At 38.0% G+C, this 16,807-nt stretch overlaps 4 long non-coding RNA genes across 4 annotated transcripts; 3 read left to right on the top strand and 1 right to left on the bottom strand.

Moving 5' to 3' along the window:
- Window positions 1–8,323: 8,323 nt before the first annotated feature.
- Window positions 8,324–9,592, bottom strand: LOC146390432 (uncharacterized). The gene is made up of 3 exons (XR_014799832.1): window positions 9,117–9,592; window positions 8,858–9,007; window positions 8,324–8,688 (listed from the first exon to the last, which is right to left on the bottom strand). It is a non-coding gene; the product is annotated as an uncharacterized LOC146390432 (long non-coding RNA).
- Window positions 9,593–12,607: 3,015 nt separating this feature from the next.
- On the top strand, window positions 12,608–13,524 carry LOC146390431 (uncharacterized). The gene is made up of 4 exons (XR_014799833.1): window positions 12,608–12,682; window positions 12,768–12,943; window positions 13,162–13,233; window positions 13,317–13,524. It is a non-coding gene; the product is annotated as an uncharacterized LOC146390431 (long non-coding RNA).
- A 343-nt stretch (window positions 13,525–13,867) lies between these two features.
- On the top strand, window positions 13,868–16,072 carry LOC146390430 (uncharacterized). The gene is made up of 4 exons (XR_014799835.1): window positions 13,868–14,032; window positions 15,422–15,537; window positions 15,880–15,921; window positions 16,009–16,072. It is a non-coding gene; the product is annotated as an uncharacterized LOC146390430 (long non-coding RNA).
- Window positions 16,073–16,124: 52 nt separating this feature from the next.
- On the top strand, window positions 16,125–16,800 carry LOC146390429 (uncharacterized). Its single transcript, XR_014799831.1, has 4 exons — window positions 16,125–16,300; window positions 16,423–16,511; window positions 16,586–16,694; window positions 16,773–16,800. It is a non-coding gene; the product is annotated as an uncharacterized LOC146390429 (long non-coding RNA).
- The last annotated feature ends 7 nt before the right edge of the window (window positions 16,801–16,807 follow it).

Raw genomic sequence — 16,807 nt, 5'->3', positions numbered from 1 at the left:
CCAAACTCCTTCGGTCTTTTCCTGGTTTAGCTTAGCACCAGAAGCTTGTTCATATTTTGTTAGCAAATCGTTAAGTATTGATAGCTCCTTTTGATCTTTAATAATTACAGAGACATCATCCGCATAAGCAAGGGCAGTCACCTTGTAGGCGTCATTTAGGACATATCCAGTAAAACGGCTATCACTATTGATTGTTTTAAGTAACGGATTTATTGCTAAAACATATAGGGCTGCGCTTAAAGGACATCCTTGTTTCACTCCACATTCGACTCGAAAGGGTTCGGTCAGTCTTCCATTTACTTTAATCTGGACAAGGGATTTTTTATATAATACTTTAATCATAGAGATGAAGGTTTCAGGCATATTATACGCTTTCATTACTTCCCACAAATAAGAGTGGGAAATGTAATCAAAGGCTTTCCTTTGGTCAAGACTTAAAATGAAAAATTCTGTATCTTCTCTACTATAAATTATTTCACGCAAATTACATAAGTTATCCCACATCAGACGACCTCTTATTGCACATGTTTGCTCTTTTTCTATAATTTTATCTAATACCTCATCAAACCTATTCATAATTATTTTAGCAAATATTTTATAATCAACATTCATTATTGTTAATTGTCTATAATTATTTATATTATCTCTTTCCCCTTTCTTATATAGCAAACACATTAATCCATTATAAAAGGAGTCACCCAAAGTTCCCTCATGCATGCCTTCATTAAAAACATTGGCTAAAAATTCGGATATTTCATTCACAACTATTTTATAAAATTCGGACGGAAGCCCATCTAAACCAGGGGTTTTGTTTATGTTTAACTGACTGATCGCACATTCTACCTCCTCTTTAGTAATATTTCCTAAAAGTGAGGTATATTGGATGGAGTCCAGAGGCTCTATTTTACTTAACAGGTATTTTGCTGCACTTGTTTTTGTAGATAACGGAGAGAACATATGGGCACATAGCCTTCTGATAACTCGCCTTTTATCTACTTCGTTTACAAAGGAGTTTCCTCCCTCATCTCTTATAGAAGAAATAAAATCATTATTACGTTTCTTTTGGTTAATACCAATCATATAATCTTTATTACCATTTATATCACCTCCCATAGATTTTTGTATGTTAAATAATATTTCATTATTTACTTTTTCAATACTAATTTTAAGTTCTTCCATCTGGTTCTCTTCATCCTCTTTTCTAAATTTTTTATTCTTCAACAAAATATATTGATTTACTTGTTCGTTATACTTTATATTTTTTGCATAATTTATTTCTCTACATTTAAATTTGAAAAAGTTTCGCATACGTTCTTTCAGCATCTCCCACAATTGTATATCAGATGTTGTGAATTTTTTAAGTTGCAAAACTTTCTCAATTTCTGCTTTTAATTCCAAAACTAGTGCCCCGTCACCTAGACAGCTCGTATTTAATTTCCAATAAGTGGAAGGAGGGTCAGTGCCACACAAAATCGTAGCTCTGACTACCTTATGATCAGAGAACTCAGTTACAAAATCATTATATCTTAAAGCTAAAATCTCGGAAGATATATAAATCCTATCTATTCTAGTTTTAGAGGATGAGTCAAACCTTGTAAAATGAATTGTCTGAGGATTTAAGATCCTATATACATCCCTAAGAGATGCGTCATTACATATTTGTGTAAGTAGTTTGCCTTCCCTGGACTCTTTGAATATCGTACTAGCGATCCTATCATTCTCTTCCGTAACCATATTAAAATCCCCACATAAAACAGTATTAAATCCACATTCCAACAAATGTCTCATTTTCTTTAGCAATTGCATTTTCTTTGTTCTTTCTGGTGCGGTATACACATTAATTAACCGGAACTTTTGACCACCATAATGGCAATCCACAAGTAAAAGTCGTCCTGGTATTATATCTCTTTTCTTTATGATATTCACATGAGTGTTTTTGAAGAAAAAGCCCACCCCGTCTGCACTATCTTCCCCTATTGAGACTACTGAGTGGCTTGAACCCCATAATTTAATCAGCTCTTCAAAATCTTCATTGGTTTTCAATCTTAATTCTTGTAGGCACAATATATCATAGTCCAGTTTTTGCAGAAAAAGCACTTTCTTCTTTCTTAGTCTTTCTGATTGTAACCCTCTAACATTCCATGTTATTATTTTAAGAGTACTCATATTTATATAATAGGAGGTTATTCGGTAGAGAGAGGGAACATTGTAGATTCAACATTACCTTGTGGAGGGGTAGAGCGATCATCTTTTCTCTTATCTCTGTTATAAGACGCCGTCGAGACACTTCTTTTCCTTCCTCCTTTCGTTGTTTCATTGACCAATTCCTCCATTGCAGGATGCTGTTTGTTAAGAAAAATCCCTGTTTGTGGATCCGCATCATCTCGTCTTGCTGGATCATCCATAGGAGAAATCTCCACAGGAGTCGAAATGGGTGATTCTTCACTATCACTTGCACTTAGGTAGCTTTCTGATGAATTTTCTTCCTCGCTTTCCCTTCGCTCGTCATCGCTCTCACATTCCACATCAGAGGTTTGTGAGTAGGATTGGTCTCCCGGTTCTTCTCCACTTTTTACTGTTATTTCTTCAAGTTGTCTTGAGAGCGTCAAATCCTCCTCTATGTTGTTATTGTCTGTCTGCGGCTCTGTTACTCCTGGAAGATTTGTTGTGGTACGATTACCGGTTTCTTGTCCTGAAGCAGCTTCAGGGACAGCCAATGGATTTGTTAAGGACACATTTCCATATGTGAGCCTTTCTTGTAGCGGGGCTGGATTTGAAGCTACTGGCAGCGCTGAGGTGGTTGGAAGGTTCGTGCGAAAAACACTCATGGAGGGCTGCTGGGAAACTTTAGTTATATTAGCAAAGGATTTGGGACATTAAAGAAGGTGTGTCCCTTCAGTCCGCACAGGGAACACTCGCTGTCATTTTGGCATTCTTTAGCTTTATGACCCAACTCCCCGCATTTCCAGCACTTATAGGTAGGACAGTCTCTTACTTGATGGTCTAGAGCTTGGCAGACAAAACATCTGTTTGCCTGTCCAGGATATATGACACGCCCATTAAAAGGGCCCAGAGAGATGGAGTTAGGAATGGAAACAATGTGACCTGCTTCATCTCTTCGCATTCGTACCTTGAATTTTCTTACGCCGTACCATAAGCTGAATTTGTCAACCGGCTTAACAGGAGTTTGTAAGACTTCGCAGTACCTTTGTAGATAGAGCTCAATGTCTTGGTCCGGAACTCTTCCTGTCCAAAATTTCACCACAATTGTTGTGACTTCTAGCTGGACTGGGGATTCTACAGACCATTCCTTCCACTTAGGATGATTTAAGTTGGTATGATGAATTTCCAAAAACCGTCGTAAGGGGGCTTCTTGAAGGAAGCACAACTCAAACTCTCTTCTATTGGGTAACGAGATGAAAGAATAGATGTCCTGCGGGTTTACCCAAGAAGATTGGAAAAGGAGTTCCTCCGCCACATAATCGCGGGAAGGTGGATCGTTACTTCCACCATATTTCAACCTTACCCATAGGTTGCCAAACTTAGAGGCATAGGGTAAAGGTACATAGGGGGGCATGTTTAAACACACAGGGGCTACAAGCAGAAGGGAAGGGATAAACTCAGGCGAAGTTGCCTCCCTTGCCCCTTCCACTCATGGTTACTGTTTCTTCCTTGACCGAACAACGTTCTCACTCTTCCTGCTCCCTCCATTGTACTCCACACACAGAGCTTACCTGTATTATAGTGCTTAGGCTGATTGCAAAGTGAACTAATTATCTAAAAAAGTTTTCACATGTGACAGTGTGCCAGACAGTTGGCAAAATAGTGTAAATAATGGCCTTAAATGTGTATAGTTTTGCTAGGAGTGCGTTGATCATTTGGAAATTGAGTGTAAAGCAGTGAGTTGTGTTTACAGTTCTGCAAAAAGAGTGCTGTGCAGTGGATTGTAGCTACAGGTTTGCAAAGTGTGTGTTACAAAATGGCAAACTGAGTGCAAAGCAGTGTTTGTACTTCTAGTTTTGCAAACTCAGTGAGTGGTTTTGCTATAAGTATTAATAGTTTTAGAAATTGTGCTATAAGAATCACAGTTAGGGTTTAAGCATTCAGTAAAAACTGTAATGTTAATGTTCAAAGAGTCCAGTGAAGGCAATCTACTGTCACAAATATGTAAAGACGCATCTCTTAAGGATTTATATAGGATTTTAAATCCTCAGACAACTCATTTCACAAGGTTTGACTCGGCCTCTAAAACTAGAATAGATAGAATTTATATATCTTCTGAGATTTCAGCTTTAAGATATAATGATTTCGTAACTGAGTTCTCTGATCATAAGGTAGTCAGAGCAACGATTTTGTGTGGCACTGACCACCCTTCCACTATCGGAAATTAAATAGGGGCTGCCTAAAGGATGAGACACTAGTTTTGGAATTAAAGGTAGAAATTAAGAAAGTTTTACAACTTAAAAAACTCACATCACCTGATATACAGTTGTGGGAGATACTTAAAGAACGGATGAGAATTTTTTTCAAATTTAAATGTAGAGATATAAATTCTGAAAAAAAAAATATAAAGTATAACGGACAAGTAAATCAATATATTTATTTGAAGAATTAAAAATCTAGAAATGAGGTTGAAGAGAACCAGATTGAAGAGCTTAAAGTTAGTATTGAAAAAGTAAATAATGAAATGTTATTTAACATACAAAAATCTATGGGATGTGGTTTAAATGGAAATAAAGATTATATGATTGGAGCTAACCAAAAGAAACGTAATAATGATTTTATTTTCTCTATAAGAAATGTTGGAGGAAATTTCTTTGTTAATGAAGTAGATAAAAGGCGAGTTATCAGAAGGCTATGTTCGCAAATGTTTTCTCCGTTATCTACAAAAACAAGTGCAATAGAATCATTCATAACTTGTAATGCAAATAGAAATTGTACATTTTTAAAAAAATATGCACAAGTTTTGCATACAACAAAGTTATATGGTACTATTTACCTAAAAATGCAGCCAAGGCTCAGACGTTTTTTATATAACCATTTAAAACTATTTAGAGAACAATCAGCTGTTCTGCATCAAATAAGAAGGCACACAAATTATTTATGCAACTCCAAAAAATAGTTTGTGTCCACTATAACACAGATGAGAACAGCACAGGGACAAATCCTGCAGGTCTGACAGCAGGTGTGTCACTCAGCGTTTACACTGCAATTTGTGCAGGTAAAATTAGCGTTTGTGCTGCTATGATATGAGATATTCTGTTATGGTGTTACTGCTGAAAAATGTCTTTTTCAAATGACCTTTCACTTTGTGTGTTCACTTGTTCAATAAAGTTCTGTTAACAAAAACCTCTTGTTGTATTTAATCAGCTAAATTTGTAATGAGTGTATTTTTTTTTTAACTTCAATTTCTTTACTTCAATCACTTTTTGTTCATAAAACCACAATGCAAATGCTTGAGTATTTTTTTTTTAGAGTGGATTAAAAAAACTTTATTGAAAACTACATTTGAACATTTTACACTCCCATGAACACTTTTTGAGAAACGAACAAGCTAGCAGTCTTTTGCATCAAATACACATTTTCTGGCAGAAAAAACTATTATTTGGCATTACTGTGTCTGAAGGATTCTTAGAACAGCGTGTTACATCTGATTTCTGAACAAGGTAAGCTTACATTTAAAATACTGAGGTTTTAGTTACTGAGTTAATACATGATATAGCTAACTGTTTGGATCAAAAGGATTTTTTTTCAATGTTAAACATTTTCAAAAATGTCCAAGAAAAAAGTTTCTAAAGCACTTTAAAAACATGTAGCACACTGGACTAACGTGCTGTACAGTACATGTTAATGGGTTAAACACTCAGACTCAATTTAATAAACTCACAAATTCAATAGCTCCATCTTAAAAACAATAATTCCACAAAATATGAAAGTGTAGATTGGTGGAGAACTTGGGGGAGGGGTTGCTCCTGGCTGTATATATAGGTCAGATATCACGTTTTGCTCCATAATCATAGTGTGTGTTTTTTTATTTAGATGCCTTGAAAGCCATCTGTAGACAAGGTTTCCATTTTTGCAATTCTTTGCAATTCAAAAGAGGCCATAGTCCAAAATGGCAAAATAGCCACTCCAGCTGCATCAGTCTGGAAAGAGCTGAGTCAGCAGCTAGAAGACAAGATGTCAGCAAAGGCCATGTACACTTTTGTGAAGCTAAATAGACACAACATCTGGTCAGCTTTGGAAATCAGTGATCAGGAAAGTAATAGTGAAGGAGAGTTAGATTCACATTGGATTTCTCCTGGACAAGAAAACTGTCAAGCTTTTGAACTAGACGTCCCTTTTGAGGACTGGGTTAAATTTATTCCTGAAAAGGTTGAATACAATGACAAGTTTTCTCCTACCCAAAAAAGGGAATACACAATTTTGAAACCTGGCACTTGGACTCATATCATCAACGATCTTATATGGAAGAAGATCAAAAATACATGTACACTTGTGTTCCGAAGAGTAAAGGTCCATCCAACTGTCAACAATAATTATCTGGACATCAGAGGCAACTGTAAGGAGTGTCATGGCCAGTTAGAAATGTCATGTGACAGACAGACAGCAATTAATAGTCCAGTGGTGCTCCAGTGTTTCATGAGAAATACAGATCTCTCCCTGCACACTGGCCACCCCAAGCGGTTCATGTCTGGAAACCTTCGTGAACAGATCGCTAAAGAGCTGTGTGAGGGCAGAATGGAACCGGCTGTATGGAGGTCAGTGAAGGCAGCAGATCTGATGAATGTTGGAGATCCTGAGCCAAGCCACCTTCCAAATTTGGCCACTCTGCGAAAAGCCAAACAAGAGAGAAAAGACTTGGAATTAGGAGATAAGGACCCCATTGCATCTCTGCAATTGTTAAAATATAGTGTTCCTTACAGTGGTAGCATCCGAGATATTGGACTGGACAGGTTTTTCTGTCACTACTGGAGTCAAACACAGATGCATGTTTATAAGACATTGTCAAAAAAGTCTCCCCCAAATGTGTGTTTTGATGCAACCGGTTCAGTTGTGAAAAAACTGCTGAGACCAAATGGCAAATCTGGCCATATCTTCCTTTATCAAGGTATTCTGAAAGAAAACAATTGCCCCAGTGTCCCAGTGGTGCAAATGCTGTCAGAGAAACATGATGTTAATGTCATCGCAAACTGGTTGACAGAATGGATTCGTGCAGGTGCACCTGTGCCAAAGGAAGCTGTGAGTGACTTTTCTCTGGCAATTCTGGGAGCTCTGGTCAAGGCTTTCACTCCTCATCCTGATCTGAAGTCCTACCTTAATGAATGCTTTCATGTCCTTCTTGGAACCCAGTCTGCCAAACTCCCCTCTTGTTTTATCAGGCTTGATGTTGCGCACTGCATCAAGATGATATGCCAGTGGAACTGCCTGAAGAAGAAAACACATCGTGTTAAAGATTTCTTTTTCAGGTCATTAGCAAAACTTCTTCAGTCTCAATGTTTGGACCATGCAAAACAGCTCCTACATGCTATCACTGTTGTGGCCCTCAGTGAGGCAGAAGGTGATGACAGTTCTGGAGCCCCTCTTCCTTCAGAAAGGTGCAAGAAATACCTGAAAGCCCAAATTGCTCAAGACTCCATCATCATTCCAGATGAACAGACGGAGGAAAGTGAGAGAGTAGATTCAGTGGATGAGATCCAGACTGACCTACGACATTGGGTAACAGAAATATGTGAGGAGAGCAGGTCACTTGCTGCAGCAAACGGGGATAGAGATAATATTCACTTTCTCCCTGAGATTATTCCTCATATAATAAGACTGGCAAGTTACTTGCCACTCTGGACAGGAATAATGGTCCCTCTCTTTCAAAGCACCAGCATCACAGCAAGTTCAGCCACTGTTGAAGCTGAGTTCAAAAACATAAAACATGGCCTTTTCAAACATGAAAACTTGCCTGTTCGAGTCGATGGCTTCATTGCTCGTCATCTTTCCTTCATCGAGGGAAATATGCGGATTTGTTCTGCAAAAGAAAAGGTCAAAGATGAGGCAACAGTGGGATCACTGAAAGTCACAGATGCCAATTCTGGATCCATGACGACTCACAGTGCAGAAGACAAAATAAAAATGGATGCTCACCCGTTTGTGGGATCTGATGCTGCCACAAACATTCTTCCGTATTTGTTTTGTGTTGACCTGGTGGCTTAAGTCAGGGGTCAGCATCCTTTTCAGTTCAAAGGGCCCCTTTTTCCCCTGCTGCTACAAAACCTGTCTAGAGCCTTAAAAAAGAAAGAGCTTATAAATATCTAGAAAATGAGTTGGCTGATGGGGATGCAGTTGAGAACTGGAGGGGCCTAGCTGTTCCACCCAAAAAAAGGAAGAGGACTTCCTACCTCTCTTCATGTACCGAATGGCTCCATGCAGATGAAACTTTTGGGGCCAAAAGAGTGAAAGTGGGATTATTAAAAAATGGAAACCTCCATCAGCCTATTAGATTGGGGAATGCATCAAATGCACAGGTATTGAGCAAATCTCTGTGCTCAATACCTTTGCATTTGATGCATTTTTTCAGTGCTTATGTTGTGCCTTCTGTGACAGCTCCACATTTCAAAATGCTGTTCTGAAAGACAGTGAAAACCCAGTCCTGCAGCTGGTGAAAGCCATTGCCACAGATGGTGTGACCCAACAAACCTACAGAAGGAGAGCAGAGCTGCTTAGTGTAATGTTTGAAGCTGTCTCGTTAAGGTCTGGTGCGATCCAAATCGATGCTCAGTGCAATATCTCCGCTGTAATTGCTAAGACAATGAGGAACATCTCAAGTGTTTATTTTACCAAACACTGCTCTTCACAGCACTGCTACCTCAGCAAAGGGATGACAAGGGAAGTGCCATTTGTTTCTCCTGCCATCTCTGTCCTCAAAGAGTCTGGTATGGCTCATCTTGGCACGGCTGTGGAAGCAGGACTTGGCCTTCCTGAGTCTACCTGCCTCAGGCCACTCTCCAATCCATCTCTGTGTCCATCAGAATTCAAATTCAGACAGCACCACAGGAAATGAGCTCTGTGCAGGGACAGTTACTCACAGCTACAACATTGGAGATATCGTGTGGATTGATACTGACCTTGCAAACCAAACAGAATTTCCACTGAATGAATTTCCCTCCAACCTGGTTCTCCAAGGAAAGTTGTTCACTTTGAGGGCATTAATTGCTTACCATGGAAAGATGACCACTGATGGTTTGGGCCATTACACTGCATACTGCAGGAGAGCTCCATGTGTGTGGGAGTGCTATGATGACCTGGGAAATGGAGTGACAGGAGCATCTGAAAAGAAAAAAAATACAACCCCATGCTGTGTTATACACAGTATAATGAGTGCTGCCTGCATTTTTCTGTTTTATTTGGTTCATTACAGTTACATGTGTTCAAATGGCTAGTGTGTGTTATCAGTAAGTTCAGTTTTGCACATAAAGTTAAAGTTCTAAATTAAAAATCTTTTAACACTCTTTTCTTTGTCAGTCTGATGCATATTTGGTTTTACACACCCAGTCACCTTCACCCGTAGCCTTGAAAGTACCCGTTCCATTTTTCTGTCAATAATTTTTCCGTATTTGTTTTGTGTTGACCTGGTGGCTTAAGTCAGGGGTCAGCATCCTTTTCAGTTCAAAGGGCCCCTTTTTCCCCTGCTGCTACAAAACCTGTCTAGAGCCTAAAAAAAGAAAGAGCTTATAAATATCTAGAAAATGAGTTGTATCGTGTAAGCTATGGAAATGTAAATAAAAATGTTTATTTTTAGATTTGATAAGAAAATGAATCATCAAAGCTTTATAACGGAAAAAAGTATTTATTAAAATGAAGCCAGCTACGTGAGTACTTTCCATAATAATTGAAAATTAGGAAAGATGGGCAACCAACTTGAAAATAACAGTAAACAGATTTGAAGCTAAGAAACATTAAACCACTTTTAAAACCCTTGTATATTCAGTGAATAGTCAATGCAGATATTTCATAAAAAAAACAAACTGTTAACAGAACCCTTTCTTGTTGTCTTTATAATAAAAAATGACTTACTTGGTCTTATAAGAGCCACAGTGGAGAGGCCAAAGAGCCACATGTGGCTTTAGAGCCGCAGGTTGAACATCCCTGGCCTAGGTGCTGTGGAATATTCAGTTTTCTACACGTAGGTAACAACCTATCAAAGCAAACACTTCATTTTTTATGAGACAGCTACATTAATAATAATGAACATATATAATTCAAAACAAAATCATAGAGGCCAACTGGGTATGTAAAAAATAATAATAATTTAGATATATGTGAATCACTTCACATGAAACTCAGTTTTGCCACAGAAAAAATAAAAACTTTAGCCTACCTTGTGTACGTTTCTGCATTGGTAACAAAAGAAATATCGACCTTTCCGCTGAATAAATTGTGTTACTAAAGTGTAAACTAATAAAAGTTAATATGCAGCAAACCTAGAAAAAGTGGATAGTCTTCTATAAAAGTGCAAAACTCCACAGCTGCTGAAACTCACTGCCACTCACTACAGCGTAGGCCGTAATAATTAAAATCATTATATCTCAGAAACTGTAGCAGCACAAACGCTCATTTTACCTGCACAAATCAGCACAAACGTAGCACTAAAAAAGTAGACCATTTTGGTTTGTTTTGGAGCAGTCTGGGGGGATGGTGACCTTTGAATGACCTATAAAATAAAGTTTAATATCTCGTAAACCGTAGCAGCACAAACGCTCATTTTACCTGCACAAATCTGCACAAACGTAGCACTAACCGCTCCGCCTATTTGCCTTTACATTTCAAGTGGGTGGGGGGTCAGCTTCACTCTGCTGGAGGACAGTGGTTGGCTTTCTGATGAGGTAAGCGAAGTAATCATTTTTGGTCCAAGTGGTGGTCTGTAAAAAAATAATCTTCTTTTAATCCAAACAGGTCATTGATGCATACCTGCACTGCCTCATCAGGAAACAAAAGGCAAGTAAGAACGTACGCCCGGTTTTTATTGTATAAAAAGTATTTTATACAATTTTGTAATTTCTTTAAAAAAACTCTTGCATTTTTCAGAAACCTGTGTATCAGTTGTCTTGCGTTGTTGCAACCTCTCTGTTTTCTGGGAAGTTTAAATGTGTCAGCAAGATAATGTAGATGTTATATAGGTTATATAGTGCATGTTATGTAAATTAATCTAAACCTTTATAAACTTAAAAATATTCCACAGATGATGTTTCCAGCTGAGGACATTTGGTTGTGCCCACTGAACTTTGGTGCACACTGGATCATTGCAAATTCCTTGTAGCTTGACAAGATTTATTGTCTTAAATTTAGCCAGATTATCTTGTCCATCTTGTTTCGAACATTACAAGCTAGTTTCCAGTCTCATAAATTAGATTATATTAGAGTTGTTTCAAGTATATATTACTTTTTTTTCTTATTTAGTCTGTATATCTAAAAATGAACCATTTTACATTTATTTTAAGCAAAAATAGCTTTTAGATAGAGTGTAAAACAAAAAAATTATCTCAAAATAAGAAACATTCACCTTTTTCCTTGAAATAAGGAAGTCACTCATTGGAAGGTATATTTATTTCAGGTTTTTAAAGCAAGGACATTTTTGTCATAACATAGACACTGTTTCTGAAATTGACTGGGTAATATGACGTAAAATGTTCCTCTCACACGCTCCTGCACACCAAATCTGGAACTACTGTCCATCATGTGTCGTCCTTTTTATCTACCTCGAGAGTTTACGTCGGTCATTATAAGTGCCGTTTATATTCCACCGCAAGCGGACACAGTCAACGCCTTATGCGAGCTGCATGAGGCACTCACACAGCACCAGACACAACACCGGGACGCCGCGCTTATTGTGATGGCGGACTTTAATAGTGACAACCTCAAACGCACAGCGCCAAACTTTCATCAACATATCACCTGCCCCACCTGGGGTGAAAGGACACTGGACCACTGCTACACTATGGTCAAGGACGGCTAGAAGGCACAATCTTGCCCTCCGTTTGGCAAATCCGATCACGCCGCCATCTTCCTCATGCCAAAAAACAAACAAAGGCTGAAACAGGAAGTTCCGGTGTTCTGACAAAACGTCCTACCCATCAAGCTGCCCTACTTGTTGTTAATGCGCATGCGCACAATTCAAAACGGCCATGTTTCCGTTGTAAATAGTACACGCCTATTATTTCATCCTACCCCGATCTTGTGCCGATCTCGTTGCTTTCGAAAAAAGGTTTGTATTATAAGTTTTACTTCTTTATTACAGATGATAATTGTTTACCTTAAGCTGCTCACTCGAAGTCATATTCCAAGTGTTTATTTTGTGCTTTTCAACTTCTGCAAACCTTCTCAATTTATTTTAGTCCTCCTGCAGTTACTGGACACCACGCTCCGTTGTTATGTTGAATAAACGCTCCGTTGTTATGTCGAAGAAAGTACTACTGCACCACATACTTGTTAATTGCGTGATAACGTCATGTAGTCGTTTTATTTACTGTATGGATTCCGAAGCCATGTTGAAATTGTCCGATTTTCTCCTTAGTTATGGAGAACAAATACGAGGAACTGCTCATGTTTCTGTCTGCTGGGTCCTACCCATCGGAATACGATAAGTCCCAGAGGCAAACCCTTAGGAGATACGCCGCAAAATTCAGGCTGAAGGGTCAGTATTGTAATGTAAATAAACAACTAAATGTAATTATTGGTTAAATACATGTTATAATTAATTTAAATTTTTTTAAATATAGGCGGAGTGCTCTTGTTTGGAAACAGGAGAGTGATAAAAACAAAAGAAGAAGCCATGGGACTATTCCAAGAGTTTCATTCAAGTCCCATCGGTGGACACACTGGTGTACTCAAGACTCGAACTGCAATTTGTTCCAGATTTTACTGGTATGGAATGTCGGTTGACATTGGGAATTGGGTATGTATTTTTAAAGTTGTTATTTATATATAGTATGTTAATAGTGCACCAATAGAATGCATAGTTATCCTGAAGACACGTACCAGATTTCAGGATGATGTACAGTAATTAACACTGTTTCGCGACTTGATCGAGTATTTTTTATAGAACATTTGCAATTTTGTTGTTTAATTAATTGCGATTGTTGGATAATATAAAGATCGTTCAATATGTTTAAGGTCCTGGCTTGTGACCAGTGTCAAAAAATGGGAAAACCATTGGCTGCTGTGCAACCACTGCAGTGTATAAAGGTAAATATCAGTAGCATTTTAGTAGAAAATAGTAATGTTATAATGTACATTACATATTAATGTGATTCTTTTATCATTGACAGGTGTCACATGTCTGGGAGCTAATCGGAATAGATCTAACTGGACCTCTTCCAAAAACGTCTAGTGGCTTCCAGTACATTATGACTGCAACAGACTATTTTTCAAAATGGGTTGAGGCTTTTCCATTAAAAAGCAAAAGTGCTGCTGAGGTAGCTCATCAGTTGTGCTCACTCATATATAGACATGGCTGCCCAAAACGAATTTTATCCGACCAAGGAAGAGAATTTGTTAACGAGGTAAGTGTTAAGTTTACTTTTCCATACCTCTTTAGGTAAATACTTGGCCACAGTGTGCCAAGTAGCTGCCAGGCCAAAGGTTTTGTGTGATTGTTTTTAAAAAACAATTTTCTTTTTTCTTTTAAGCTCAACTCAAGACTTTGCAGCTTAATGAAAATAGAAAGAAGTGTCACAGCAGCGTATCACCCTCAGACAAATGGCCTAGACGAAAAGACAAATGACAACTTAAAAAGGTATGTTTTATTTGTATGTAACATTTCATTTGCTTTTAAGACACTGTCACTATTGTGTTTTTTTTTATGTCCACATGTAGAGCCCTGAGAAAATTAGTCAACAGTCAACAGAATGACTGGGATGTGTATCTGGATGCTACACTGTTTTCTTTGAGGTCCAAGGTCCACACCACAACCAAATACACACCATTCCGTTTAATGTATGGGAGAGAAGCTACATATCCTTCTGAAGTTCCTGTTGAAGTCCCAGTAAGTGTTATTAAGGAATTCTATTTATGCAACAACTATGATAATGCATAAATTAAATGTAATCTTAATTGGAAATTGTGCATATTGATATTGGCTGCAGTTTTAATCTTCTCTGCTTAACTTCTATATGCAAGATACATTTAAAAGATAAAGTAAGTGACTAGTTACTTCTTTATATTTGTATCTTTATGTAAAGTAATAAATCTTGAGGAGACCTTTAAGTATAATGTGTTCACCTATGGAAGTGTATCAAGAGTAAAAATGACTATACAAAAAATGATATGAGTCTATCTTTGTGGCTTTCTGTGCTCAAAGCTTTATAATAGTATATTTACTTTTAAACATGAGTTATTATAGTTAGAATTTTCAGTTCATGTTTCACATGCATTATTTGTCTTTATGATTTTAATTGTAATTTAAAATGTGAAAATTTTAGCTGTCCTCCATCAATCTCCCTGAGGAGTCGAGTTACGGTGACTTTGTATCTTCTACAAGAGACACACAAGAGCAAGTTAAAAAAAACTGTAGAGGAAAATATGGCAAAGTCCCAAGACTTACAAAAGCAAGCCTATGCCAGACGAGTCCAGAAGAAGTACAGAAACCTTGTGTACAGCGTTGGAGATGAAGTTCTTCTCTTGAACATGAGGAAACGTGGAAGGAAGGGAGGAAGGTTTGATCCAGATTTTTCAGGACCCTACACCATTCAAGACATCGCTGGCAAATGTGTGAGATTAAAAAACACGGAAGGAGCAACTTTAAAAAATCACTACAGCATTGACCATATCAAGCCGTACAGAAGAAGCCACCATGTAAATGTCAGTCAGACAGTGAACAGCAGCACAGACCTGAAGATGCCCCCCTGCCATCCTACTGCTAACCTTCAGTGCCAGCAAAGTCCAGAGGATATCAGACCCTCTATTATTCATTATGCATCCAAAACGGCTGACAAAAGTTGTTGCTCCCACAAGGAGTTTAATTCTGTTCCAGGACCGGAAACGCGTGAACAAGAACTTCCCTCCCAGACACAAAGCTTAGAAAATGAAGGTGGCATAGTGAACAACTCTTTTTGGCCCGTTAGTCATTTGTTGCCAGTTTGGCGTTGCAACATGATTGATCATTGCATGACTTTGTTTGCATTTTGCAGTCTTCAACTTATATTGGATGTAAAGAAACATGCAACGTGCACTGAGCTTGTGGAAGTCTGGAAATGGATCTGCCTGGCAGTAATTTTCTCTTTTGCCCACCCGCTGTACCTTTCCTATTTCTCTGCGTGAAAATGCATGTTTATTGTGTTGACTTTTTTCCTGTTGTGGCCCGTTGGCCTTTACCCGGCTTTTCCACTAAAAATCTCATGCATGCCTGAGCTAACTTATCATATTTTTCTTTTAGTAAAGAGGCTATGGCGTGCAAAGGATACTGGGCGCTTGGAGTCAGTTGTTGGACCATACAAGTTATTTGATTCCTCTTTACGAACACTGCAGGGGTCACGGTGGCTTTCTGATGAGGTAAGAGAACTTATCATTAATGATTCTGATTTTGAAGTGCTGCTCCTTCTGAAGCATCTGCAGTGCAGACACCATTAATAGTTTAAAATGTGCGGATAGGTGGGGGGGTTTATATAGCAAAACTCTGATAAAGTTTCACCCATTCACTTCAATAGGAAAGATTGTTATCAACCACAACACAGATGTTGTGACATCTGTGACATCATAATACCCAGTTCCAGTATATGCAGAAAGAACCTTTATCAGCAATTATATTCCTTTCCAAGTTTTTGTGTACAGCACTCAAGCAGTTACTTCAGAACTTGTTGCTGCTGGTGTATAAACTCTGACTTTTCAAAATAGGTCATTGATGCATACCTGCACCGTGTCATTGAGAGACGAAAGGTAAGTAAGAAATGTTCTTTGCCCACTTATATTGAAATACAAAAAAATGTATTTACTGTTCTGTAACATTTTTGTATACTTCTACAGAATGCTGTACACCTGCTCTGTTCAGTAGTTGCAAGCTCATTGTTTTCTGGGCAGTTCAGATGCCTCACCAAGGTAAGTTGAAAGTTAAGAAGTAGTCCAAAAAGTTGACTCATTTCTATTTCTGAGGACAGAGTTCAGTTCCTTTAAACAACACTATATTTGAAAACACCCTGAGATGCATGGTACCTAAGTAAATCGAAATTACTCTGCACTTCCAATCCCACAGATGAAGTTCCCAGTTGAAGACATGTGGTTGTGCCCTGTGAACTTTGGTACGCACTGGATTCTTGTGGTATGTGTTCATTTAGTTATTAATTTGTTGTGAAGCAGTTTCTTGCTCAAAGTGTTATTCTTAAATAGGTTTTCAGTGGAAAAAAACTATAGTAATTTTTAATTTATTAACTTTTTCTTTAGATTGTCAACATTTCTGCACAGAAAATACTGCTCATAGACCCCATGGGGAATGAAGGTGTTTATGACAGGAAAATTCTGCGCAACTGGAGGTATGCATGATACTGAGGTATTATTCTTAGATAAAACATTTCTTGTTTCATTACAAACATTTTTGTTCAACTAGGAATTTTCTGAGGATGAGAGGGCATGAAGACACCATGGAGTGGCAGTTACAGACTATGCAACACAACAAGCAACAGGATTCCAGCAGTTGCGGAGTTTTGCTGTTAAAGGTAACCCTTATTCAAATGATTCCATTTATTGTTAGCTACAATTAGGACTTTACATTATAATAATGAGAAATCTCACAGTTTGCAGAACACTACCTTGATTTTGGAGAGGTCAG

The sequence above is a fragment of the Perissodus microlepis genome, chromosome 3 (assembly GCF_051167445.1).
Source record: "Perissodus microlepis isolate ML-2025 ecotype Zambia chromosome 3, ASM5116744v1, whole genome shotgun sequence".
In the NCBI taxonomy this organism is placed as follows: Eukaryota; Metazoa; Chordata; class Actinopteri; order Cichliformes; family Cichlidae; genus Perissodus; species Perissodus microlepis.
Note: the sequence above shows the minus strand (reverse complement) of the source record. Positions and strands in the feature narration are given on the sequence as shown.